This window comes from Phasianus colchicus, chromosome Z (assembly GCF_987193195.1).
Source record: "Phasianus colchicus chromosome Z, bPhaCol1.hap1.1, whole genome shotgun sequence".
NCBI lineage: Eukaryota > Metazoa > Chordata > Aves > Galliformes > Phasianidae > Phasianus > Phasianus colchicus.
Window position 1 is genome coordinate 30050301 of NC_143476.1, and position 27870 is coordinate 30078170.

At 38.9% G+C, this 27870-nt stretch overlaps 1 long non-coding RNA gene across 2 annotated transcripts in view; it reads left to right on the top strand.

Annotated features, from left to right (window-relative positions):
* Nucleotides 1-27204, top strand: part of LOC149912770 (uncharacterized) — a 43888-nt gene extending 16684 nt beyond the window's left edge. The window contains exons 2-3 of one of the 2 annotated variants that reach the window (XR_016461605.1): nt 25394-25511; nt 26950-27204. This is a non-coding gene — a long non-coding RNA (uncharacterized LOC149912770). The remainder of the gene's footprint in view (nt 1-25393; nt 25512-26949) is intronic. The other variant, XR_016461604.1, reaches the window with a different exon arrangement.
* Nucleotides 27205-27870: the final 666 nt, after the last annotated feature.

Sequence of the window (27870 nt, forward strand, 5' to 3'; positions counted from 1 at the left end):
TAATAGAGTTTGTTGAATATCTTCCAAGTCTTCTCTGCTTTGTTCCCTACAGGGAAGAAACAAACTGTGTCCTAAGCATGAGACTGAGAAATCACCAGAAAACCTAAAAGGAAACAGTTAACTTGACCTACATCCTGGCAACTTTGCTGACCAGATTATTTAAAAGGCTAAAGGGCTGCAGATGTCAAATCCATATATGTATCAGTAAAATGATCATGATAATCACAGCTTATAAAATAGAGCTGAAATGCTTCATTAGGTACTGACAGTTTCTAAACCATGTTGTCACTTTCTGAAAATGTGTCACACTGGCAGTATTTTTTTTTTCTTTTTTTTTTTTCCTAGATATGGAGAGAAAGAAATAGAGAATTGTACTGTGAAGCAGGAATGAGCTGAAAGCAAATCAAAAAGGTCTCTTAAAGAGATCACCATTATCTTTCGGCAAAGCAGGACAATGTATTAAATAAAACTGCTCTTAACCTGTTGGGCACTTGAATCTCTTGGGTTTCTTGTAGTTATTCTATTGAAAAGGAGGCTTAAGAAGTACAGATTTCAACAGCTTTTCAATTGCCTGTAGCTCCATATGAGAAAAAGTAAAATTTAAAGGTAAAGTGAACTCTCTGCTGCATTCATGTTACATTAACTTGCATTTGACATTGTTTTACAAAATGTTTCTTCTTAAATTTGTATTCCGGTTAATTTTTCATTTATGGTTTCTCCAATATTGTTCTCCTATTATTTTTAAGAGTAGAAAATGGTATGTATTTCTTTCATGGATAGACCCAGTTCATCATTTCACAAGAGTAATTTTTGGAAAAAAAAAGATTTTTTACACTTAGAAATCTGACATATGCATGTGGGCAAAATATACCCCTGTGTAATCAAAAGAAAGTATACACATTTAAGTCCCCTTTTCAAAGTCTAGTTTAAATGATACTCTAATAATGACTGTGCCTACTTCTGCATGTCTTAACAACAGGAATTTTACAGAAGCTCCTTAAAATAAAATAAGGTTCCCAGCTTGAGTCTACTGATATGCAGCACACATGAAAACTACTGAACTGATCTGTGAAGCCTCTCCTGCAGGGGATTTCCTTAGCAAGAATAGCTTTTCAAGTGAGCCAGAAAGGCTGGTAGAAGTGGCCTAAGCAACCATCTACTAGATGTAACTGACAAAATAATTCACCTTGTAATAGATATTAATCGCAAGGGTGATCTAAATTACACCCCTTTCACTTGTTTTATAAGGTTTCCTCTTCATTTTTGCTTCAGTTACTTCATAGTGCCTGCAGCATTCCTTTACTCTGGGAAGCATGAACTGAATTGGCAGAAATAAGTCAGGGATATATAATTCCAGGGCAATAGTCCTCACTCACATAGGGACAATGGCCTAAAATTTAGCTAAGCTTGCTCCAGAAAGAAATAAATTGGTCCCAATCTTAGCAGTAAGCATGAGAATAAAAATAATTATCCATAAGACGGTCAAGGGTCACGTAAGAGCCATGTGAGATCATCTTGTATTTTAAGCTATTAAATGAAAAAAGGAGAACATTTACTTATTAAGATCATTTCCTAATCATTCTTATAAGATTTTAATGAGTGACAAACTGACTCTGGATATAAATTTATAATTTCCCAAAATAACAATTTGATTGGTTTGAGTGATGTCTTGCATCAAGTAATCACAGGTAATTTTGCTTCTGGAGAAACTTGACTTTGCCAGTCTGTCACATCTTCCAGTACACACAAATACATATTTCCATGGCTGCATCTGCTCTTTTTCTGAACTAACCCCTAGCGTTTAGGGAGAGTCCCTTTGCTAACCCTTCTTCCTGTGGTACTTGTGGAATATCTCACAGATGCATATCTGCTTGTCTAGCTATTTTGTCTTTATCTGAATTTTCCTCCTGTCACTCCTGCCAAGATCCAGCCCTGCTCAAACCACAGTTCCTTCACAGGATTGGACAGTAGAAATAACCAAAATGGTAACACAAACTAGTGGTAGTCAGCACAATGGATTTCTTCCTCCCTTCATTTCTACTGTACTAAGTAAAACACTGAGAGGAGTGAACTGTCCCTAGCAGCTTTTCTGATAACATGAACAACAGAGAAGAATGAAAGGACAGATGTGTTTCTCCTTGTTGATTGAGGCGAACCTGAAAAAAATAGCTCTTTTTTCTTACACTTTTCTATGTTATTTGAGACTACATCTTGTTCAAGTAATAGCATTAACATACTTCTTTAGTTGTAGCTGGAAGAACTGAAAACACAGTTTTCTACCTTGATGCCAAAGCCAGGCCTGCAAGTTGATATCACACACCTCAGTAAATATGATTTGCTTTGAAGGGAATGACCTTTGGAAGGGAAGGTGGTTAGGATTTCAGATAAAGTGCTCATATCAAATCCTGAGACATTTGCTCCCCCTCTAATACAGTCATCCTGAATTTAACTGTATGGATGGATGTGTAGATGAAGGCTGCAGCGAGTGAGGAGGCAAAGATGAAAGAGTGACAGCAATATTTTTGTCTAGGGAGCTGAACCTATTACAAAGGAAAAAGTTAAGTCATAAACCACTCTGCAACAATGGCAGAATGCTAGCTGAGAAACGTGGATGCCGCTGACTGACTCGCAGCACAAGCTTTGACAACTGTTCTCCAGATGTGTTTGGCTGTATGCGTGCTACTATGGCTCTGTACACATCCCATCACATATCACAACTACTTTGCTTAGGGTGGGCTGTGAGAAGCAGAGAGGAAGGCCAGAGCACAGTTGACATTTTTCCTTTTCACTGTTTGTTTTATATCCTCCCACTCCTCATTTTCCTCCTCCTACACCCTGGTACTGCATACTGATGAGAAAATGCTTGGTTCAGACCCAAGCAGTTATTTTTGGTTATTAAGGTTGATGCAGGCTGCCCAGCCTACACTTTCTAATTTGCTGGAGTTGCATAGTGCTGATGGTTTTGCATTGTCAGCATTTAAGCATTTAAGGGCATATTTAAAAAGGATTCTGAAAAGAAAATATGTGTGCATACTTGTGTGCATATAGATGTAGATGAGTACAGTGCCTTCAATCCTATATACTGAATTAAGTGAAATCCATTGTCTTTTGTTGTTTCCCAAATATCCTATCCTTTACAGCTCTTACAGCCACACCTATAAAAGGAAAGAAAAATAAAAAGGAAAGAGTCAAATGATGGAATGAGAACATCCTGTTAGGAAAGAAGTATGCAGCTAGATGGGTATGCATACAAGCAATATCACAAAGCGATATGCAAGTCTTTCTGTCTACTTGGAAAGTGAGGTCTTTTGCAAATTAACACAAAAGACACTGTGATTAAATGCAGCAAGAAGTGAATTTCCTCTCACCAGAAAACAAAGAAAACTCCAGTCACTAAATGTGTCACTCATCCCCACCCCTAGACTTTTAATACCTCCAATATTAAATCACTTCCCAGACCCAGATCTGCTCAGCATTTTTGTCTGCTGCAGGTGAGCACTATGTGAGGCCTTTTCACTAAATTTGTCACAACAGAACTCAGGCTCCAAGTGTGAAGCCTGTTTTAAACTTATGCTTGATACTGTGCTTTCCTTGTGGAAGATAAGAAAGGGTGGAGCAGGTACGTTGTGATGGCACATCACAGGGCCATTATGTCTTGGTCTTCTTTTCTGCCTGGCTTTGTACCACAGGTTTTGGTTGGTAATGTCTGGTGAGACAAGGAGAGAGTTAGGACAGCTTGTGACATTCTGTACCTGTTCTCTTCAGTGATAATTTTCATCAGCTTTCCAGAATTTGAGATGATTATGGATAATTTACCTGAAAAAATTCCATCTGAGAGCTACCTTATCATCAACTCCTTTCAACTTCCTACTAGAGGTGATAACTGCAACAACCTTAGGCTCAGATGAAGAGCATGTCAGCCTCCTGAGTTCATGTAGGAAAATAACAGAGCTAGTTGATAGCAAATTCAAGCAGAATCATGTGCTAAATTATTGCTGTAATCCTTTTTGTGATTTGTTTTAGGTAAGTTATCCCAGGAAAACCTGTCTGAGAGCTCACTTCTATTGCCAGCTTCCTTTTACAGTCAAGGAACAACTGTGTGTTCCTTTTAAAATTGCTATCTACTAACAGAAGCACTGCCTTTTAGATAAGTTGATTAAAGAGGTCCTGCAGTGGCTGACGCTGGTGTTGGTTTTTGCTGTGCCTTGTGGACAAAGAATATTCTATGGATGTCCATATGGGCAGATAAAAATTGAGGCTGTCTTGGTTTAGACATCTGAATGGCTATCCTTCACAGTTTTCTGTGATAGATACTCAAGGATCCTCTGCACTGGGATTTGTCAATCATTTCATATAACAGAACATGAGCCAGACTGCATCCCTGCCTGCCCAGGAGCTGTAGTGTATGACAGCTGTTGTAATAGCTACATCTCTATCCTCCTGGATGCTGGGAAAAGGCCTAGAAAGAGGTAAGCAATTCCATGCAAGGATGTCTTCACGATACTCATTCCCTCCTGTAGCAACTGAATTTTACTTTGCTCAACATTTTAGAGGAAGGACTTGGGCACATCTTGCTCTAGAACTGTGCTTCTAGGGAGTCACTGCTATTCTTTTTACCCTAGTCCAATTGTTCAGTTAGAATTATGGAAAATAAGCCCCTTTGCAACTACCTCAGATGGACAGAAAGGCTGTCCTTGAGCTGGGACTGCAACTGCAGAAGATGGTGCCAGTGTAACAAGGCTCAGATTGGATGCTTAGATGTCTCCTGGTCTACAGGGCGTGTGGTTCTGCCTGCCAAGAAAATTGGTGTTTTCCTCCCTCCTTGCCGACCTGCAATAGTCTCTGCCTGCCCAGAGCAATACTGACAACGCTCACATGCCTGTAAACACCAGCGAACCAAGTACACTAAATCTGTGCACTGCTATTTTTGGTAAGCTAAAGGAAAAATAGCAGCCTGCACTGGGAAAGCCTGGGAGTCTGCCAAGGCCATGATGTAAAGCTTTCCATGTGAATGCTATGGCTGAATCAGTAAAAGCATGTCTGACTCAGGATATGGTGTAAGATCTTGCCTTCAGAAATTAAATCCCTCCTCTTGCACAGAGAGGTAATATTTCATGCTTATTAACCCTTTCTTCTCTGCAGAGGAGTGGGCATTATAACTACATAATTCAAAAGCTTCATTTAATTTAGGAGGAAATGCTTTGTTTAGTATTCAGCATTTGGCTGCTAACAACGAACTGAATCTACTAACAAAGCCAGAAATTCCCAATGGAGAAATAATGAAAACCACTGGTGTTTTCCTAGAGTCTTTATTTTTAAATCACATCTGTGGATGCTTGCAGAACAGTCATATTCAAATAGCTGCTAGCTCAGAAAAGACATGGACTTTGAAAAATATATTTCCATATTTCCCAAGTTTTCTTTTGTACCTTTGCTCTTTCAAATAGACCCATGGTTGATTTTTTTTTCTTCTGTAGCACACTGAGAGGGATTTTAGCAAGGCAGTCTTTAAAAAGGAAAAGAATTCAGTGAAATAGTTTTCCATATAACTGAAACACAAATGATTTCCCTGGTCCTTTCCCCAGTATTCTTGTAATAAAAGGCAATTCCAGAACTTATCTGAGTTCTGTTACAATAGATTATATGTAGCAGAAAAAAATATAAAAAATATGTAAACTTTTTCACATACTAAAAGTTGTTTCAGGACTGCTCCTAAGTCCTCTCCAGGACAAGATTTTTAATGACAGAATGTTGAGCAATAATAAACAATTACCTGAATTGCATGGGAAATCTGTTTGAGGAATATTAAACTTAGCAGAAACCATGATACTAAACAATAATACAAACACTTTACTTCAGACTCAGATTTTTAATTGTTTTTTTGTTTGTTTGTTTGTTTGTTTGTTTTCCAGCTGAAAAGGTTTTCAAAGCATCATGCTACCCGTATAACCCATTTTTCCCTTTAAGTATCAGCTCCTGCTTCTCACACCTCATCTGCCTCTTTTCCAGGCTCTGTGTTCCTTTATTTCCTGCAGCTCTTACCACTTCTCCAAACTGTTCTTTCTCTGTTATTATCATTTCAGGTTCTTTTTTCCTCACATCTACTTAATTTATTCTGTGCTCCTACTTTCACTGCAGTATACGGCAGGATCTGGCAGGGACCAGTGGAAAAATTGAGCACACATTTGTGTACATTTGGGACTGTGTTGAGAGGCAGAGTTTCATCAGACTGCCTTTGGGCTGGTGCCTAGCCCTTCAGATGTCTCTCTGGAAAGCTCAGCATGCTTTAGAGGATATAGAAGATTACTACAGGTGATGTTTCAGTGAATGGGGGAGAAAAGCTTCCCACGAATATGATCTCCACAGCTAATAAGGAGATTCTGGACTAGTGGTAAAAAAACCCCATCATGTACATTTTACATAACTGAATGAACGTTCTGACCATCAGCAACATGCCTAATGCACCAGACAAATGGAAACAGAAGGGTTTTTTAAAATGAAATGATCTAGATGAAATCCTATGCACTAATTGCTTAAATGCTAATTTACAAAGTATTCAGAATATATGATGCAAATACTAACAAAGAATTTCAGAAATAAAGAAATTGATTACAGATTTTTCCCACCCTGTAACAGTAAACTGACCTCTAAAGTGTCCTCACTGTCTTCTAAGATGCTGCCCTTCTCAACACTTGCATGCAACTCTGTGAGCTATGTCTCACAATTATTAAACACAGCTGAGTATCCAGTCTACCCAGAGACGAAGGCATGAAAAGGTATAGGGATTTCATATCTTCATTTGAGAAATGCTGTTGTTGGCTTGAAATGAGTCATTTCAGACTTGACTGACAAAAGAACTTTTAACCCACTGCATACTACCACTATCATCACAAAACTGCTGATTATTTTCCAGCTATAAGATTTGCTAATAAGATGGGAAAGACCTTAAAATCTAGGTGTCTTTTTAGGTGTCATAGGAAGTTTTAAGTGTTCAGAGAGACTTTGGTGTTTTAAGCATTGGTTCTAATCTAGAAAAAATGAGATGATAACAGAAATTCAAAAAATAACAGAAGCATGTGTGCATGCTTTTGTTGCAGAAGCATGGATACATGGCTCCTCCAAAACTGGATGCAGTTCTGAAAAGCCAGCAGCCCCTTATGTGGCTCTTATGAGGTGTCCTGTTGCCCATCATGAGTACTAAAAGGAAGCCCATTAGTGTCCGGCCTGCCAGAGCATCTGAAGCCTGAGGCTTGCAGGCAGCCATGCCCTGGGTAGGCCAGCCATGCCCATCCCTTCCTGAGGTGGCAGGCAAGCCCTCGGGTTTGCTTTGCCAGGCTGCTTGATAGTGGCTGGCCTCTGGCGTGCCCACTGGAGCTGCCACAAACTGGGTACTTCCATGGTCCCTTCCTCCACACTCTCCTACTGAAGAGATAGGCTTATTGGGAAGCAGCACCTGTTTTCTCTTTACCTCATGCTGGAGTTTGCTGACATGGAGTATTTAAGTCTGTGAAATGGTGTGTAAGAGAGTTTGTATAAAGGATGCAAAGTGAAATAAAGTTGTATTGAACTGAGTTACTTCTTCCCATGACAGCTGTTTATCCCCTTCAGCGATCTTCCTGCTGCTTCTCTTGCTGAGGCCATTTAAATCTTTGGGGCTTTTTAACCTTTTTTACTTTTCTTAGCTACAGGAGAGCTCTCCTGTGACAGCTTGCCCTCCTGACTCTTTTGCATTCAAGGCTGCATTTTTGGCCCACGCTGTTCTTTGTGTGTTGCTCCTCCATGAATCTGCCTTATGGCTTTCCTCTGGGGGACTGGCACTGACACAAATTTCCTTCTAGCAGAATTCTGTTCAATTAGTGCTCTATGACAGGTTGCTGTCCCTACTCAGCTGCAGCTGGGGAGTAGAAACATAAGCCTGTCTTTTGCTTGGTAGCCCTACAGAGGCTTCTCCATCAAGGTTTGAATCTCTGGTGAACAACTGAAGCTCATTCCTGGCTCATTTGCATTTTATGCCTAGCATCTTACTTTGCATTCATCTATATTTATGATACATCATAGTATACAGGCAACTCCTATCAGAGCAATTTTCTTGATGTCATTAGCGTTGCTGGTAACTTGCTAAACGAACAGCGAAAGGGTTTAGGAGGATTCAAATAACAATTAGATAATTATGTCTACAAGAACAACATGACATTTTGTAGCTAGACAAGGGAGATGAAAAATGGTGCCAGTGATATTAACAGAAACATGTTTCAGGTGAAAATCCAGAAGTTTAACTGATTCTCTAAACTAACTGGAGTTCTACCATGGCTCATGCAACCCTTTCTTACCCTATTCACCTGGCTCCAGTTTTTGGTGCTTGCTGCTCCTTGCTCCACGTTTCCCAGATTTGCTGACAGTTCAAGACTCAGTGTGCCTGCTACCAGTGTTCCCTGAGGCCATGTTCGTTTCTGTGCTAAAGCCTCCAGTTCGCTTTCCCTTGCAGTTTTGAGAAATGACAGTGACTTCAGTGGGTTGGAAAAAGACATAGCTGCTTACCAAAGCTTAAAGTGAGCTACACCAAACATATTACTTGTGCTTGTTATGAGATTTACATGATATGCATTATTAGCTTGCCTAAGGGAAAGAAGTGGGAAAAAAGAAAGTACTTCAGAGCTAGACATGCATGTTATTACTGAGTTTAAATTTCTTTAAAATGAGATTAGAGCAGATTCTAGTGAAAAAAAAAAAAACAAAAAAACCAACCAGTAATACACACTGGAGTTGAACCAACAAACATGCTTATTCCTATGGAGTTTCATGAAAAACTTTTGAGGATAGCAATAGTGAAAGGATCTCTGCTGAGAAGGCACAGATATTGAATGCCTTATTTGCTTCTGTTTTCAGTGAAAAAGCTCTCCCTCAGAAATCCCAGGCCCTGGAGGTTAGTGAGAGGGTCTGGGGAATGGAATACTTCCCTTTAGTCAGGGAAGAGGTGGTCTGAGAGCCCGTAGGCAACACCAATTCATAAATCCATGGGACCCTATGGAATACATCCATGGCTGCTGAGAGAGCTGGCGGAGGTGATTGCTGAACTGCTCTCTGCCATCTTTGAGAGGTCTTGGAGAATGGGGGAGGAGCCTGAAAACTGGAGGATAGCCATGTCACTCCAGTCTTCAAAAGGGCAAGAAGGAAGATCCAGGTAATTACAGTCCAGTCAGCCTCACTTCTGTCCCTGGAAAGGTGATGGAACAGTTTGTGCTGGATGTCATCTCCAGACAACTGGAAGAAAAGGAGGTTATCAGGAGTAGTCAGCATGGGTTTACCAGGGGGAAGTCATGCTTGAGCAACCTGGTAGCCTTCTACAATGTTGTCACTGGCTAGATGGGTGGGGGGAGAGCAGTGGATGTAGTCTACCTTAATTTCAGCAAGGCGTTAGATACTGTCTCCCATGACATCCTTATAACAAAGCTGAGGAAATGTGGGATAGATGAGTGGACAGTGAGGTGGGTTGAGAATTGGCTGACTGGCAGAGCACAGAGGGTTGTCATTGGCTGTGCAGAGTCTGGTTGGAGACCTTTAACTAGTGGTGTTCCTCAGGGGTCGGTGCTGGGTCCAGTCTTGTTCAACATCTTCATAAATGACATTGATGAGGGAATAGTGGCCACCCTCAGCAAGTTTGCTGATGATACGAAGCTGGGAGGATTGGCTGACACACCCGAAGGCTGTGCTGCCATTCAGCGAGACCTGGACAGGCTGGAGAGCTGGGCAGTAAGGAACCAGATGAGGTTTAACAAAAGCAAGTGTAGAGTCTTGCACCTAGGGAGGAATAATTGCATGCACCAGTACAGGTTGGGGGATGACCTGCTGGAGAGGAGCTCTGCAGAGAGGGACCTGGGTGTCCTGGTGGATGACAGTTTGGCCATGAGCCAGCAGTGTGCCCTTGTAGCCTAAAAGGCCAATGGCATTCTGGGGTGCACTAAAAAGAGCATGGCCAGCAGGTCGAGGGAGGTGATCCACCCTCCCCCTCTACTCTGCCCTGGTAAGGCCTCATCTGGAGTACTGTGTCCAGTTCTGGGCTCCCCAGTACAAAAAAGACAGGGATCTCTTGGAAAGAGTCCAGCGGAGGGCCAAAAGATGGTGAAGGGCCTGGAGCATCTCCCCTGTGAAGAAAGGCTACATGAACTGGGTCTGTTTAGCCTTAAGAAGACTGAGAGGGGACCTGATCCAGGTCTATAAATATCTAAGGTGTGGGGGCTGAGTGGCGAGACCAGACTCTTTACAGCAGTGTGTGGAGACAGGACAAGGGGAACGGCCAGAAACTGGAGCATAGGAAGTTCCGCACCAATGTGCGCCAGAACTTCTTTACAGTGAGGGTGACGGAGCACTGGAACAGGCTGCCCAGGGAGGTTGTGTAGTCTCCTTCTCTGGAGATATTCAAGACCCTCCTGGACACCTACTTGTGCAACCTCCTTTGGCAGGGGGTTTGGACTCGATGATCTCTGGAGGTTCCTTTCCAACCCCTACGATTCTGTGATTCTGTGATACAAAACACCACTAGGCAGGATTTTGTGGGAAAAGAATGGCTGCTACCATTGCAAAAAATAAAGGAAAGCAGAATAATTTTTTTCTGTGTTTAAAAGGCTGCATTACAAAAATGCAAAAAGGGTAGAGAGACACTGTTCCCCAACCACGTCTGTACTGCTACCCCTGAAGGGAATACACTTCAGCATATATTAATCCTTGTTCATTCTTATAACATGGATACTGTTGGGGAACTCTTAGGTCACAATTGGTGATTGAGCACTTGGTGAAGAGGTGTGGTTGGCCCAGGGATCACAGGAGAAGTGTTGGCTTCTGTGGTCCCATGTGACCAGAAGGGGTGGACCCAGGTTGGAATCACTCTGAGCTCATATGAGAGCCAGCCACTACTAGGAGAGGATCACTTGGACCTAGGCTGTTTTCTTTGAAGGAGTGCTACATAGCTAGAGATCCCCTCTACAAGAAAGCCGGTTGTGGGATTGGAGGTCAAAAGAACAGGACGCTTTTCAATAGCCAGAGTTAGCTGTTAAATAAGCACAGGCACTTCGTGCATTTGATCTCACTCTCCCATGGAACTGAACATACATGTGAGTCAGAAAGAGTTGAGCTGGGAATTGTGGATTGGGTTCTGTTTTGATCCCAATTGGTTTTTTGTCTCAGGTACAACATGGAGTAGAAGAGAGATGCAGTATGTTTGAAAAATGTTTATTGGCTACTACTCTGCATTGCAGGCTGGAAAACCAATAATGCAAATGGAGTAATGGAGGTAATAGTAAAAACAAAGATGCCTATTTAGGGTGGGTGAAAGATCTGGCCTGTATTCCTAAGACAGGAATGGTCTATGCCCAAACAGTAACATGTTGGGTTGCCTATCTGGGATAATGCAGCTGTTTGTCTTCTTTGCCACTGAAGTAAGAACTGCAAAGAATATTTGGCCTAGTGACAGGCTACAGTAATGCGCTGTGGGAGATTTCTGCCATTCCACCAGAGAACAGTCCTGTACAAGAGGGAATACATGTAATTGCACAGGATTCCTAGTGAACAGATGCATCCAGCAGAGGAAACCCAAGTAAGGTGTGTGCAATTGCATACCATCTCTCAATCAAGACAGTCTAGTTTGAAGAAGGAGATGGGAAAAGTATCCAGTGGGCTGAATTATGAGCAGTGTCGATGGTTATAAGATGGTTATAACCCAAGAGCCAGATGATAGTGTGATGAACATCAGCACGGATAGCTGGCTGTCTACTGAGATCTCCACACTTTGGATTGCACAGTGAGCCTCTCAATACTAAACTATCCATTGTGGACTGATATACGAACATTGGCATAGGACAACATCTAGATACATGCCAATATATATACAGATATCAGCCCATGGATTTACCTGGAAATGACAAAGCTGACACACTAACTTGGGCAGATAGCTGGAAGGTTCGCCAGCATAAATCTCTGGTTGTTGGATGTGTAAGAAGTTACCACATCCTAGACAAAAGATAATGTGGGTGGACAGTAATAAAAGCATGGAGACTGCCTGTCTGATTGTCAGATATTTTCCAGGCATGTCACAACTGTGAAGGTTGTGCCAGAATGTGCCCAAGGCTGCTACCAGAGATGACGTTGCCAGAGGGGACAGCCCCTTACAGAGGTGGCAGATTGACTGTAGATGCTTCCCCCCTTGGACTGGAGGGGCCAGGTATACTCTGACCTGTGTTGATACAGTGAATAGACTACTGTAGGCCTATCCAAAACCTCAAGCAAATCAGCACTGCATCATCAAGGCACCCACCAAGCTGATGGCAACTTATATTACTTAGGTCACTGAGTGGCCAAAGAATCATTTTATGAGTGCAGTGGTACAGAAGAGGGCTGAGAAAAATTACATTGAAGGCAGTTTGAGCTGCCGTACAGTCTGACAGGTACAGGCCTGATAGAACAATATAAATACATTCTAAACACTGTACTGAAGACTGACTCTAATTCTATGCAGGGGTGGACCAAACAACTCCATGAAATGCTGAGACATTTAAATGAATAACCTAGAGATTGTTGACCTAGTTCTCTGTGTATATTACAAACAACTTGGGCCTCCCTGCAAAGGATCTAAATTAAAGGAAATAATGTACAATTGAAACCGCAAGTTGGGACACTGAATAATCTTTTGCTTGTTGCCCCTGAGAACATTGTGTTGGGGACTCATTAAATTAAAGTGGCCTTGGAGGTGCAGATAGGACCGAAGCAGTGCAGCCTACTTGCACCATGGGGGAGGTTATTAGAAGAGGGGAGATTGGTAAATCAGCAAGCAATTGTTACATATATCCCAGAAATTATAATACGAACACTGATTTTCATTGCAAAGGAAACATTGACTGTTGCTTTGGCAGGTCAGAATCCTCCTCTGGTACCTGATGGGCCATCAGTGTCAGGCCAAAGGCTGTCGTACAAACGAACTTGGCATTCTGGTTCAGGAAGAAATATTGACCAAGAACCATAATACTGCAGGTATTTTATCTTGGCGGGTGCACTTGCCTGTTCTGGAAAACGTTCAACATCTGTTTTACTTTCCCTGATGTCTGCAGCCCACAAGACCACTAGCAGGAGTAACATCACTGAATTCTGACATTTTTCCATGTCACTGAAGAGTCATTCTCATGTTCTGCTCTTCAATAGCAACCAGAGGTGGACTTTGTTGAAGGAAAAAAAAACACCTCTGGACATTCTGGAAAAAATCTATTGAATAAATCCAGCAACTTCTATGATCCTGCAACAACTAGAAAGTCTGCACATATAAGGAAATTGATTTATGGACTTTTCTGTGTTCTGTAGAAGAACTGTTAATTGTATATATTGTAAATGCAATGTATGGGCTCATCTCCAAATGTGCCCAACCTCTATTCATACTAGGAAGGTGCGGAGTGTAGGGGAACTGCTAAGTCATGGCTTGAATTGGTGATTGAACACTTGGTGAAAGGGTACTTCTTGGTGGTAAAGTCACATTGCCAGCTCATGTTCAGAAGGTGAATTTTCATACAGCGAATATCTGCTCTCAAATTCTGAGTTTTCATCATACTTTGTTTAGAGAATCTATTAAAAATATAAACTTAAGATCATAATATAGTTGGAAGCTATGTTTAAATGGATGAGACTCTTTCCAATCTCATGTGAATCCCTTAAGGAGACTTTTTCATCAGCAATCCGTTCTCTGAAATCAGTACTATTTGCATAAAGTAATGAGGGCAAGGACAGCCTATGCTCTTCAGTAAATGTGCAGGTAATAGTACTAACATCACCAGGAAATCTCCCCAGTTAAATCTTGTACACATTGCAATACAAATGAGGAATCAGGTAGTAAGTCATCCAGGTTCAGCATTGTTCACTACAGGTGATTTGTGATCATATCATTTTAAAGAGATTAAGACATTATTTCATATGTATTCAGTCCTGGCTCTATTACTTTAGAGGTAGGAACAATTTCAGAAAGCAGAAATTCAGAAGCAGCTGACAGAGAGCTCTTGTGTACCTCCTGGGATGTTTGACTTCATTTTAATATATGTAAATATTTTGATATATGATCTATTTCATTAAGAATGTTGGATCCCATTATTTCAGCTTGCCTGAGGTCAGGCCAGAATAATCAATGGAAGGATGTCCTTTAAAGGTACTCTGTGGTTGCTCTTCAGTTATGATATAACACCATGCAGTGAAGAAAATGTTATCAAGTCACATTATCCCAGTTCAGAGAGAAGTTGGGAGAAACCTTTGGATTGTTAGTATGTGTCCAGGAAGGAAAAGTGGGTGGAAATAAGACTGACACTTCTCCACCTTGTCCTATTTAAAGGAAAGAGGGATCAGCTCTTTTATCAGCACAAGGAATGAAATCAAATAAAGCTATACTTATAATGGAGAACCATGCTGCTACAGAGAACTAGAAATATACAAGAAGAATTACTATAAACTATCCAAGGCTTTTGTTATGACTATTTAGCATTATCATACTGCAGTGATTATTGAAACAAGTCAGACAGAATGTGGAATAAACCTGAATGCTTTGTTGTTAGTTTTTTTTCAAAACATTTTAAAAGCTATTTAAAGAAGTACTCCTATAGCTTAACTTGACTACTGCAGGAATCTGGCTGGCTGAACAATTTCAGGTAGCAAGAGTTGAGGACAATTTTGTTCTGCAACAATGAAAGTTAGAGGTTTATATCCTGAAGACATGCAGAGAAACAGCTATCTCTGGGATTACAAAGCTTGTATATACTTCTTGCAGTTATGACATTTAACATGATCAACCTCATTCTTGGATTTACTCACTTTTGAAAGATCATCTATGGTGATAAAGAAATGTTGCTTTTATTAATTTTTGGGCAGTGAGAGGGAGAAAAATAAGAATAAGGGTAATTGTGGTGATATGAAGAATCACATTAAGAGCATTTTTTTTGTCCTTTTGTGCCCCTTAAGCTTTCATTTCTTTCAAAATATTCTGTTTAGATGTATGTAATCCTGCCAGTGTATTTATGGCTGCTCCACTCAATTTGAAATTTCATTAAATTACACCACAGTTTCTAGTCAAAAAGTTCACATTTTCCATTATAATTTTAGGTAAAACAAAGCATATTATTGCAGTGCCACCAAAATTAGAAATCAATATGTAAGGTGCTTGCAAATTCTGAAATTATTGTATGTATAGTGAACTAAAAAAAATGTTTTGGGAGAATTTCCTTAAATTATTGTTTTCCAGTATCTCATGTCCACTGGGGACATTTTCTCAATTATTTACATCATGATGTATGCTAGAAAAATTTTATGTATAATGAAGCATAAATTTTGACATATTTTCATAACCGCTGAATCCGCAGTCTTCAACAATCCACTAAACTTTGCATTATGGACAATAATATTTGTAAGTTGCCATTACTGTGGATGGCCTAATCATTAAGAAAAATATTAATATAGTTTAGATTTCATGAAAAGAAGCATCTTTCACCTGAGTAGTGTTAGTTAAGGGGCTGGACAGCTATAAGTGCGATAAATATGTGCTTGTTATAGGCAGTTGCATCAAGGAAATCTCACAAGACTGAACATCTGCAGGTGGTGTAGCAAATAGTATTCATCTGACAGACCAACTAATTTACTGCAGTTACTCCAGGAAGATTTTGCATCCAGACAGCTGAAGTTTCTTTATAAAATGTAATTTACTGCTGAAATGCCCTAAGAGGAAACTTCACAATTCAGTAGTGCCTATGCAGTATTTGACAAATAGCTCAGGTCCTTAAAAAACCAGGCCAAATTTGAAGTTGGCATAAATTAGAACACCTCCACTAGTGTCAGTGGAACGATGCTGATCTACACCAGCAGAGAATAAAAGCACTTGTGTTTATTCATGCAAAATAAATTATTTCATGGAATAATTACAAAACAATTAATCCTGTCACAATCAGCACCACACAACTGCACTCCTTTCTGTGTACCTGTAAGAACAGGCAGTAGTGAACATAGAATACTGGGGCTGAATATCAGGTTGAATTTAAAAGAGAGAGCTGAAGTCGCAGTGACAGTATTCCCTGCTGAAATGAAATTTAATGAGGATGATGGAGAGAAATAATTCTGCAATCTACCTTACTCTGCCAAATGCTTTGTTCACAGTTACAGCCACTTAGTCAACGGATTATTTATCTTTCCACCTTTTTTCATTCATTTAGAACATAGCAGGAGTTAATTCATAGAGATAGCCCACCACAGAATTACTTTTAGACAAATCAGACAGATGGACTCTCTCTTCCCCAAAGCCTTGTTAAGCTAATAATCTATAACATTCATCCTTTAACTTTTAATTGCATTTCATCAGCTAGCGTCTCCTAGTTTACACTTCAGTTGTAGAAGATTATATTATGTATGTGTACAGGACTCCTCATTTGAGAATCTCAGTGGGTTTTGGCGCTTCATCTGTGTGGTTGTGATTCAGCATGGCAGGGGTTAGCTCTTAGATGCCACAATACTCCAGAGAATTGGTAGTGATGATTAAGTTGAGAATCCCAGCCCTGATAATTAGCTCAGAGATTCTGTATCTGGATATGTGCTGTGAGAAGGAGAAAAAAAAAAAAAAAGAGTAGAAGAAAAGAAGTGATTTTTTAGAGCAGTTAGCCCTAAGGAGACGGCTAACCAGCTGTCTTGTATTTTGTACCTGCATGGAGTGGGCATGTTTATTGTCTCCTCCTTGATTTACTGGTTTAATATGTTGCTTTGTGAAATACTAAAAAAAAAAAAAAAAAAAAAAAAGAAAAAAGAAAAAGAGAGAGAGGGAGAGATGGAAAAAAGATAGGGAGAAAGATGGAAAGGAGTGAGGTAAGAAAGAAGGTTAATAAGAAGAAAGGAATGAAGTGAAGAATTATAACAGTTAGAGCCAGTACACAATATGAACCTGGATAAAGATCCACAGACAGCAGTGCAGTTACAACAGTGTAAGTCAGAAAAGTCATTTCTTGTGTAACATTTTTCTTCTCTATTTGAATCTGAAGGCTAACTTTTTTTATGTAGGTTATGTTTTTTTCACTCCTCTCTTTAATATTTCTGTTTCTCTGTATGGGGTAAGTTGTCCAACCTGATACATGTATAGTAAACTAGAGTTGCACTAGAATGTTTCCTATTTCTGTAGGAATGGATGGAAAATATGATTCTAAGATCTTGCATGGCAGCAAAACAAGAATTTTCTTAAATGTAAGCAGCCTGTGACATAGGATTTTATTTGGATGCAGATTAAATGGTGGAGAGATACTGGTAGGTACTGTTTTATCTGTGTGTGGCATTTGTTTTTAAGGAGTCGAGGTTCATTTCAGCTGCTAACAGACCTAGAGTTTTCATGCCAGTATAAGAAGTGCTTGAAACTCAGCTAATTCTCAAGATTTTTATTCTGGAATTTATTTTGTGGAAGGGTATTTAATTGTCTAATTTTTTTCTTAGAAAAGGTGAAACATTTTTGTTGCTGCAGCTGCAATCCCTTACTGTATCTGTCCAAACACAGTGTTTGATATCTCATTAAAGCAATTTGTGGACTCCTTCCAATTCCCAGAATAAACTTCCTATTGAAATGTTCAGTTTACAGCTTAGGAGTCAGTAGAGGTGGGTCAGTCAAATAAGTCAATGAAGAACAACTCTGTCTGATAAGTGGATCTGAATAACTCCTGATTTTCCATCGCTGGATGTGCAATTATCTAAGTTGTGCCTGCTGAAGGAAAAGTAGAAAGGAAAAAAAAAAACCCACAGAAATCTAACCTATGGCCCTATGAAAAAAATAATGTTCCAGATCTCCATTTTGAAGCATTGTCCTTCAGCGTTCATGAGTATCTTAAAAGTGCTGACCTCTTTTGCAGGTAAAGCAGAAAACTGAGTGCTATAGTACTTTGAAATCAAATTTTATCTAATGCTTTCTACAAGAATGCTTGTAGTCCAATTAAATTATTTCCTCCTATCTCTTCTAACCTCAATACAAAACAATACAAACACTGATATAAAAAGACAGCATGACAGCTGATTACTACATAAACAAACAGTGATAGTGGTGGTTGTAGCATTAGTGTAGGTATTTTCAAGCACAGGACATCTGGCATTATTCCTGAAGAACTAGGTCACTTTAACAGACTTGCATATTGCACAGTGTGTAAAATAGGAACAGTTGTCAGTTTGTAAAAAATAAAAAAAATCAACAACCCCAAACCAAGAAACCCCATACTGCAAATAGATCGTGCAGTGCTTAAATTCAAAATTTGCAGTACAGGTTGCAGATGCTCTGGGGGCAGGTTTCAAAGATGTCACACATGAAACAAACTATATTCAGTCCTGCACATCAAGGTGATGGAGTTAATGTTCCTATATATAGGCCTGTTCCTCATATTTGTACTTTTAAAGGCAGAGAAGCATATTCACTCAAGTTAGCTGAGAAAAATCTTTTACTAAACAATAATTAAAAAATGGTACTAATTCTATAAAGCATAAAGAATGGTGAACTGTGTGAAATTAAGGAGGTATTTCTCATTGTAAAAGCTTGGGTAGTCTAATAAAAAGCCTCTTAACTCTACATAAAACCACACATGAGTGAAATCAGACCTAATATATTGAAGACTTGGAGATCCAAAGTATGACATTATCCTGTGATGCCTGGTTTTCTGTTTTCTCATTCATACAGACTGAATGATACAAACAAAAACAATTGGTTCTGATTATGAAGACAGTGTATACATGGGATTTCTATTTATTTCAGTGGGAATTAGATACATACAATTGAGACCATAATCTGGTCCCTGACATTCAAAAGGGACAAGCCTCTAATTTTTCCTGCTAAAATCTCTATACTTCTAAATACTGTGAGATGTATATCTGTGGATTTTAATGAGGAAAGGCACCATATAAATTCTGAACAATCTTTTCAAGACATTTAAATTAAATTCTGGAACAAAAGATGTAAACCAAGAGTTTCTTCTGGATGTAACTTTCATAATAATATGGATAATTAATCTTTCATTCTAAAATTTCTCTGGGGAGAATGGTAAATGGTTTTCATTTGTTGTTAAACATCAGTCTAAAAAACTCTAAAGACTGTGCCTAGATTTGTCATGCAACACGTTATATATTCCTAATCTGTTGAATGAAGACATTGCATGCTATATTTTAAAAGACACTGTGCAACTGTCATCCCTAAAGAGAAGGGAATTAATATTTTTTCCCAACACTGATTCTTCTCAGGTTAGCTTCTATGTATTAATTTGTATCCATGTTGAATTAAGAGAAGTTTCTGACACAAGACACATCAAAGCTATACTATCATCAGACTGTTTTTGTCCACAGAAAAAAAAATCTAGGATGTTTTGTTGTTTGTTTGTTTTACATCTCATCTCCTCAGCTTATTCAGATTTTATTCACTCTGGTATATATTTGAGGCTGATGATAAATTCATTAGTCTACTTTTGCTCTGTTTGACTAATAACTGCTCCAAAATGAACTTACATAGCCTCTGACCTGAAGAAGGGTGGTCAAGAAAACATAAATCATGTTTTAAAACTATTGCTTTCTTTAGCAGTAACATGGATAGTACAGGTGAAATGGAAAGACAAATACAAGCCTGAGCTTGTGGTCTGGCTAAGAAATCTGGCTCTTTGTGCTTCAGATGGACAGGGAGATCTGCGATGGGTGTTTATGTTAAGACAAAGAGGCAAATCACTTTCATCTGTGGAGGATTTTGTCTAAGCTTAGACTAATTTATAGCACTAAAAATCTTATTTAAATACAGGGAAAGAACAGCTTGAATGTATATCTGAAAACTGTGTAGTAACTCTTCTGTCTTTTTCCAGTTTGAGTGAGTCAATTTGCAGTCCTTTTAATGTCAATTGTTACATTTTGTATACTTCTCAGTGTTCTGTTTCACCTTTTTATCTTTTTAGTTGAATTGATTGTCCACAGAGATCATCTTTATGGAGATCATTCATAGAGTGTTATCAAGAATCCAGATACTTTTTCTTTTCTCTAGTCTCATATTGTCCAGTTGAGCAAGTTTTTTTTGGATATTACACAGCAGCTGATTACCTGTCTCCTTAGAAAGCCATGTTGTATCACAGGACTGGGGAACCTAAAGCTTCCCAAGAAAAAATCATTTTCTGTGCCTCTTGCTCAGATCATACTGCAAGGCACATTCTTCTAGATTACACATTCTGATATTGCAGAGGTCATTGTTCTGTTCTGGAAGCTTTAGAAACCTGAGTAAGGAAATACATTTTTCCACATCAGTGAAGGCAGATAGATCAATAGCTGGTACTGTCTCTGCTGGAAGAAACAGTGGAACAGCATCACTAGTGATTTCCTGAGAATCACAGACCATGGAGTGATCACAGAGGCAAAGGAGAACAGTAGCTGTACACAGAACAAAGCTTGGAAGAATTATACCTGCATATGATGGAGTTCATCCATAAGTGGAGATGGTCCTGTGTTTCACTACCGTAACTCTCTTATTTTTCGTGACGTGTTGTGCACAGCTTGGCTCCTTTTTCCGCCCCCTCAAGTCTCAGTAACATGGGAGAGATGCTTTCTGACAGACAAAAGATAATCTTACACTTGACTTCCAATATCAAGGCATTTTAACTGGCACACTTTATATTGAATAATTCATGGGTATTCAAGCTTTACTTCACTTCACAAAGAAAGTGCTTTCTCTTAGCAGCGACAGTAGATATGAGCAGCTAATTCATTATTTAAAGAGATTAAGTATTAGCAACTGGTATGGGCTCTTCAGAGCTCTTTTTATTCCCTTTGCTCATGTTATCCCCTGTGACTTGCCTGCCTAGAACAGATTTTAGATTGATTTCACCGTATTAAAATATTTTTTAACAGATCTGTACCCTAAAACCTCACTATTTCCAGTGTAGCATTGTCCCACATAAAAAATGTAAAGCAATAGATATAAACTGCAATAGGTTTGTGAAGCACTTTGAATCCCTGTGAAATCTTATGAATGCAAGCCAAAGTAATGTTTCCAGTCCTGTTCAAAAAAACCACAGGCAAAAAATGGGAGAGAAAAATCTGTGCTTATCAGTGGTTTCTGGCTTCTCTGATAGTGGGCAAGGGGAGAGGAGATGTTTGATTGAAATGATGCGAATTATTCATTGTTGAAAACTGAAAGGCTGCTCTTCTGATAGGTCAGCTTCTTGCACCTGGGGATTAGTCTTGTCTGGGATACAGACTCTTAAATGTTGAAATAAGACAGGATGTTTTCAATGGGAGAAGTTATACCTTTAGATGTTACTTTGAAGACAGGTAAGTTTCTTTGGACCTGAGAAAATTATGCTCATTTAATCTCAGCAAGACTTCTATAAACAAGTTCTCATGTAGACAGAAATTCAGGAGATGACCCACACTTCTGAAAGCAGCACTAAAGGCTATGGTTTTAAACTAAAAAAGGGAAAATTAGTTTAGATTCGATTTTAGGAATTCTTCACTCAGAAAGTTGTGACTCAGGGCCTCACAACTGCCCAGAGAAGCTATGGATGCCCCATCTGTGAAGGCACTCAAGGCCAGGTTGGATGGGGCCCTGGGCAGCCTGAACTGGGGGGTGGGAGGTGGGCAGCCCTGCCCACAGCATAGGGTTGGAACTGGGTGAGCTTTAAGGTCCCTTCCAACCCATCAGCCTGACTCTATGATTCTGTGCATTGGTACAGACTACTGTGAAGTGCCTTTTTTTGGTCCTTCTGCAGCTAGTGCTGTGGAAGTAACACATCAGTGTTAAAGGTTATATGGGCTTACTCTATACAAGAAGGACAAAAGTATGTAAACCTCAAAGCCCCCCCCACCAGAAAATCATTTAAACATGTTATTAGGTCAATATGTGCACACCCCACTTAAGTATTGGACTGTAGAGGGCTGAAGCTTTGCAGAATTGTTTCTGCCTTTCTGCAGATAATACTTTGTGGCACAGAGGTGTCTCCTACACTGCACAGGGGTGAACTAACCTGAGCTAGTTTTTGTCAGTGGGTGGGTTTCTGCCACACTTATTAGAGACAAAGGAATGCCAAGAGTTACAACGTGTCAGAAGATAGGAACCATCGAAATGTTAGCTGTCCCACAAAAACAGAGGTTTCTTCTAGTGAAACAGTTTTGTTATTGATTCAAGCCTCCAAATAAGAGGAAAAGAAAACGAAGTAAATTCTACCTTATGTTAGGAGAGGACGGAATGGAGAAGGGGTGGAAGCAGAAGACCAGCTTTAAGATTTTAATCTGCTTTCAAGTAGATACTTTTTTCATTTAGGTTTATTTTCACTGCAGATTGGGAAGACTGTCTCACAGGGGGTTTCCTTAAAAACCCCATGCTTTGGCTCTCTGCATCCTGTGCAGTGGCAGCAGGGAACCTGCAGCAGCAACATCCTGCATGTGGCCAGACACTTCTTCTCTAGAGGCTGATCACATCACACTATCCTGCTCATCTTTAACGGCTAGCTGTTGTATGAGAAGATGCTGGTCTGCCCAAGTGGCATTTCAGACAGGGACACTCAAGGAAAGGGGCAGTCCACTGCCTTCTCTGAAAACAGGGGACAGCTGATCCACTCCTTGCTCCAATCCAAGCACCTGAACCTTTTTAAGATTGCACCCCACCTGTGGGAAGTGGTGGTGTTGTCTGAAGATTTTGTTTTCACTGAGAGAAGATACACAGAAAACAAAATGATACCCACTTCAGACAGACATGTTCCTCTAAGCATATTTTCTTTTCCCTATATGTGGGAAGACCTCTTTTCTGCTAAAATAACATACTGGTAGAGAAAGATAAAGAAAACAAAGGCTACTGCCCTATGTAACTTTCCTTTGTCTTATGAGGCTTTACCCTCAGCCCAATTTTTCCTCTTGTGCAAAAATATGATTTTGAAAATCTGGCTTATACAAGCTTGCACTGAAAATTAAGTGAAAGAACTTGCAAATCTCAGGCTTTAAAAGAAAAAAGAGCAATACCTGAGGTCATAAGTAAAACTTAATCCAGACCACTTGTTTTAAGCTCCATTTAAAAACTCATAATTTTTTTTATTAAAGGAAAAGGTATGTTTTCATTCCACTGTTTGGACTGAACTTGAGGAGATTTGATATGATTCTCACAATTTAAGCCAAGCTTAATCACTGTTTTCAACTCAAGCTGGTTTCTGACTGAAAGCATTGTTACTGGAGAAAGTGCAGAGAGCACAGGGCTCCTTACCTTGTGCAAAGCCACAGCTCTGGCAAGCAAAAACATTTTCCAGAATAACCTCAGGTACAGGGTTGGAACATTTTTGTTGGAAGTACTTTTCTTGCTATCAGCACTGTGTACAGCAGGAACAAAAGGGGAAAGAGAACCATTCCTTTCCTTAACCCCATATCACAGAGTTAACTAGATCAATTTATGCCCGTGACGGGGGGCAGTAGACCCCTGCCCCCTCCACCCCCTGCCTGGCCCCACAAAATGGGAAGGAAGGAAGGGAGAAAAAAAAAAAACAAAAACAGTGGCAACAATCTATGGAGGTAAACTTATTTTACTAACTATGATATCGGAATGCAAGATAACACAATATAATACAATCTAATTGAAATTGAGACTAATAAATCAAATAAGATAGGAGAGAGAGTTCCTGAGACCGAGTCAAACCTGAAAAGCTTGGAACAGCTAGGAAAGCACCCTCCAGCACCCACTGCCAGGCAGTAAGAGACTGCCCCCCCCTCCCGAAGAGTCAGATCCCACGACTTCCGTAATGTATAGGGATAGGTACGTAGAATTAGAGCATTAACACTTTAATTCCAGTACATGATGTTTTGATGTGGAATACTGAAAATCAAAACAAACAAACAAACAAACAAACAAACCATGACACCCCAGTACTTCTCTATTCTTAAAGGGTGTAAGTATTCCTTAGGCAATTCAAAGAAAACAGTGAAGAGAAATAAAGTACTAGGGTATGCAGTCTGTACTGTGTGAAACTTCTGGCTTTCTCTTCTTCTTACAATTCTGCTAAAACCAGTGGGACAACTTGCAGATAAAGTTGGTAAATCAGATCCTGCCTCTAATTAGGTTATGTTCAGAATATTTTGTGTAAAAGCAAAGTTTGCTTTCCAAATTTTGTGTCTATTTATGTAAAAATCTTCAAACCTGAAAGTAAGGGCTCTTTTGTTAATGCTCTTTCTTTGCTATCTAGGAAGCTGGTCAAAAGATCATCTGAATTCAGGATAACCTTTTCTGATGCTTTCATGTGAGTTTGGTTCAGGACTATCCATGTCTGAATGGAACTGATTTTGACTTCACACATTTACTAAAATTTCCCTTTGCTAGGGACTAGCATTGAATGGGAATAAATGGTGATTAATACACCTTTTTAATTGTTAAGAGTAAACTTAGTGCTGTGAAGTGCTGTGTCGCTTCTGCAGCAGCAATCTTAAGTTGGTGCTAAGAATGCTGAGAATCAGGTCAGCAGTAATTATGATTTTTAGGTAAAGAAAGAAAATAGGCTCTAATAAAGGTAAATATATACTCTTACATCCTTGTATTTTATCAACTTGAGAATAGATCTTGAACTCATAGCAGGTACTAAAAGACATGCACTAAAAATAGATTACATTGTTTTTCCTTCTGAATTGGAGGCCTGTTTTTAAAATACATTAGATTGTATATTTTTAACAAAAATGAATTATATATTAAGGAAAACTAATAACTGCATCTTAGGACAAAAGAGGAGGCTCAAAAATTCTAAATAAACAATCAGCTCATGTTGTTTTTATTAGACAATACAAGATGTGTAAAAAGGCAAAAGCTTTGTTCAGTGATTTAAATGTATCTTGGCTTAGGATTATTGGCTTCCTTAGCTTGCTGTGTGGGTGGTCTAAAACTGTGTCAAAAGATATTACATTTCCCTCAGAATTTATAACTTTTTCTCTCTTAGAAAAGACAATTGTGTCTATTAAGCAAAGGTAACGGAGCCTCATTTTGTATGGAAATAAAACACAAGTATTAAAACCTGTGTTCATGGAGATAAAACATGCTTGCAGTGGTCCTCAGACTCTGATCTGATCTGTCACCAGAATTTATCTTCCTAGTTTATCTGTCCAATATCAAGAATTTCCACGTTGCATTAAAGCAAGTTGTTTGTCTGTATGATGAAATAATGCTATCCTTTCGAAGTATCTCTCTGTTCCTTCCTTGTCCTCTAATTATTTTAGAGAGGAAATAAATGATGCTTTTTGGTGTATGGAATGAATCATCTCCCTCTATAAAAGGTTTGATTCTGAGGGAAATGTAATGTGCCTTTTTATACCTAGAGAAAGATGTAGAATGAAATGTAAATAAACTGAGCACCTGTTGCACTTTTTTTTTTTTTTTCCAAAGGACCATCTATCTTGTCTCCATCTTTCCAGCAACTTAGAACAAGATCATGAAGAACCACCTCTATGATAAAAAACTTGGTCTTGCAGGACTTGGTCCAGCGATCCTTCCTTGGGTAAAGGTTTGGCTTACCAATTGTAAAGCTGTCTTTTGCAAATTATTTCTCCTCTGCCAGTCAGAGAATCCCTTATATTGTAGATCTTGCCTCTCTGAAGAAGAGCATCAGCAATTCCAGTGTTTGTGCTGAAGTCTCATTTCAGGTCTCCATGGTCATGGGGTAGCATTTCATTTTTCTGTACTCTGCTGGTTGTTATGTTTCTGCTGGTCTAGCTAGACTTCTGGGTCTAGAAACTAGTGAACAGTCATCTGCAGCTTCCTGTAATATTATATTTCATTTAGCATTTGGAACTATGTGTTGGAAGAAAGAAGGTTTGGAACAATGAACATATACTCTTTGGTTTTGAGCATGGTCAAACTATAAGAGGATGCATTTTGTTTTACAAACTGAAAAGATATTTAAGAAAATAGGGAAAATACCTAGCCAAAGAAACCTTGTTTTGCCCTTTATTACACTTCATTTTATTTATGCATGTATATGTGTTAAGTAAAATACAGAAAAAGCAGAATATCACTGAAGTAAAAGGAATGATTACCTAACCACAAACTGGAGCCTGATTAGTTTAATATTAAAGCTATTCTTAATTGCTAACGTACATACATATATACATAAATGATTGCCTGCTAAAATGTCTGAAATGATTAAAGGAAAACTTTTACTGTAGGGCTGTTCAAGAAAATCATGCATGGTAAATGAAATACTGTATTAGGAAATAACTGATTAAAAAACAAAACTCTCAATAAATGAGTTGATCTCTAGAAGGACTCTATAGGGAACTTGAAAACAAATGCAGGATAAAGGAAATGGTAACAGAAACCTTCTGGAATGAATAACAATTCTTACAGTTTTATGTTGGTTCTAATATGAAGTAGGTTCTGGATATTTTTACTATACGCAAGCAAATATATTTGGCTTTATTCAATTGATGAGAGTGTTACCTAGAAGTTAACTGCTCACTTCAAGCAAGTGTCTGAATTGACAGATGGAAACAATATATTTTTTGCTTCAGTACATAAAGTACATAAGATCATCTCACAACAGATTATTGTTTTTCAGTCTGTAAATATTTGTAGATTATGAGGGATGGGGGTAGAGTAATTTGACAAATTAATCCTTCAAAAGGCTTTTTTTTTTTTTAACTTTCAGGATTAAATCTTGAAACTTTACTGAGTTAGAAAGTTATTGAGAGTGTTATCTGAAAAGGAATTAGGGAATAACCCCACTGAAACTGTCTCCCGTAGAGCTCATGAGGACGCATTTTTTATGCAATTTTTTTGTGGAAGCATTTTCTATTTACTAAGGTTTTTCTGAGAAAAAGCATTTCTTTGAAAAAATGTTATTTTTTTATGTTTAGTTGAAAAGATATTTAATCTCTCATGAAAAAAATATCAATCTACTGAATATTTTCTTCTGATTTTGACTCCCATGTTTTTCTCTTCAGTTGTTTCTTCATGACAGGAATAGGATTTAGATTTTGGGGACTGGGAAGTGTGGACAGAGCCATCCACCCTCCAACTGCGAAATGCTGGACAGACAGACTTCTTCAAGGACTGACTTGGGAAAGAAAGCATCATCATGTTATCCTTTCATTAAATAAACAGCACTTCTCAATGTGCTTAGCTGTGGATACTTGGGTAGGAGTTGCAATACACTTGCTTTGAGGATGCTGGAGGCAGTCTGCACTAATGATATTGGAGTAGCAGTAAAATGTGTGGACACATTTTTTGAATGTGGACATTTGGAACAAAATGATTAAAAATGAGTTCATGCCAACACTCTCAGTGATTACACCAAGTATTTCACAGACATCCTGCTCAGAATTCATCTGCTGGAAATGTAAGACTCACTGTACTATCAACATTGATATTTCAGTACAGCAATATATTCTTGCATATATTACTTAGAATCTACTGTAAGATATAATTTAAAATTCTGTTTTACTGTAGATACAAACTCACGGATATGTATTGATTCATATATTGCATATGTATCTATCCATCAGTTTATGGCACGTGTACACACACACATACCTTCTAAGTTGCTTTCCACATTTCAAACAAGACAGTTTCCATTCAGTGGAATACAAAATAAATATGGTGGTTATATTTCCTCTAGTACTACTTGTGTTAGAGAGTGATAGATATCTAAAGGAATATAACTCTCAATGAGACTTCTATGCTATACAGAAGCACACAAGAAGGAGGTAATTTAAATGAATATGAATTTCCACTTATTGTTCTTCCCTACAAAGATTTCCAAATTAAAAATCAGATACCTTTGCTCTACTAGGATTCATGTTAACCCACTCAAAATTTAGCTTCTCAAAACCTTCCTTTACTATTTAGGATTTTAATTACTGTCC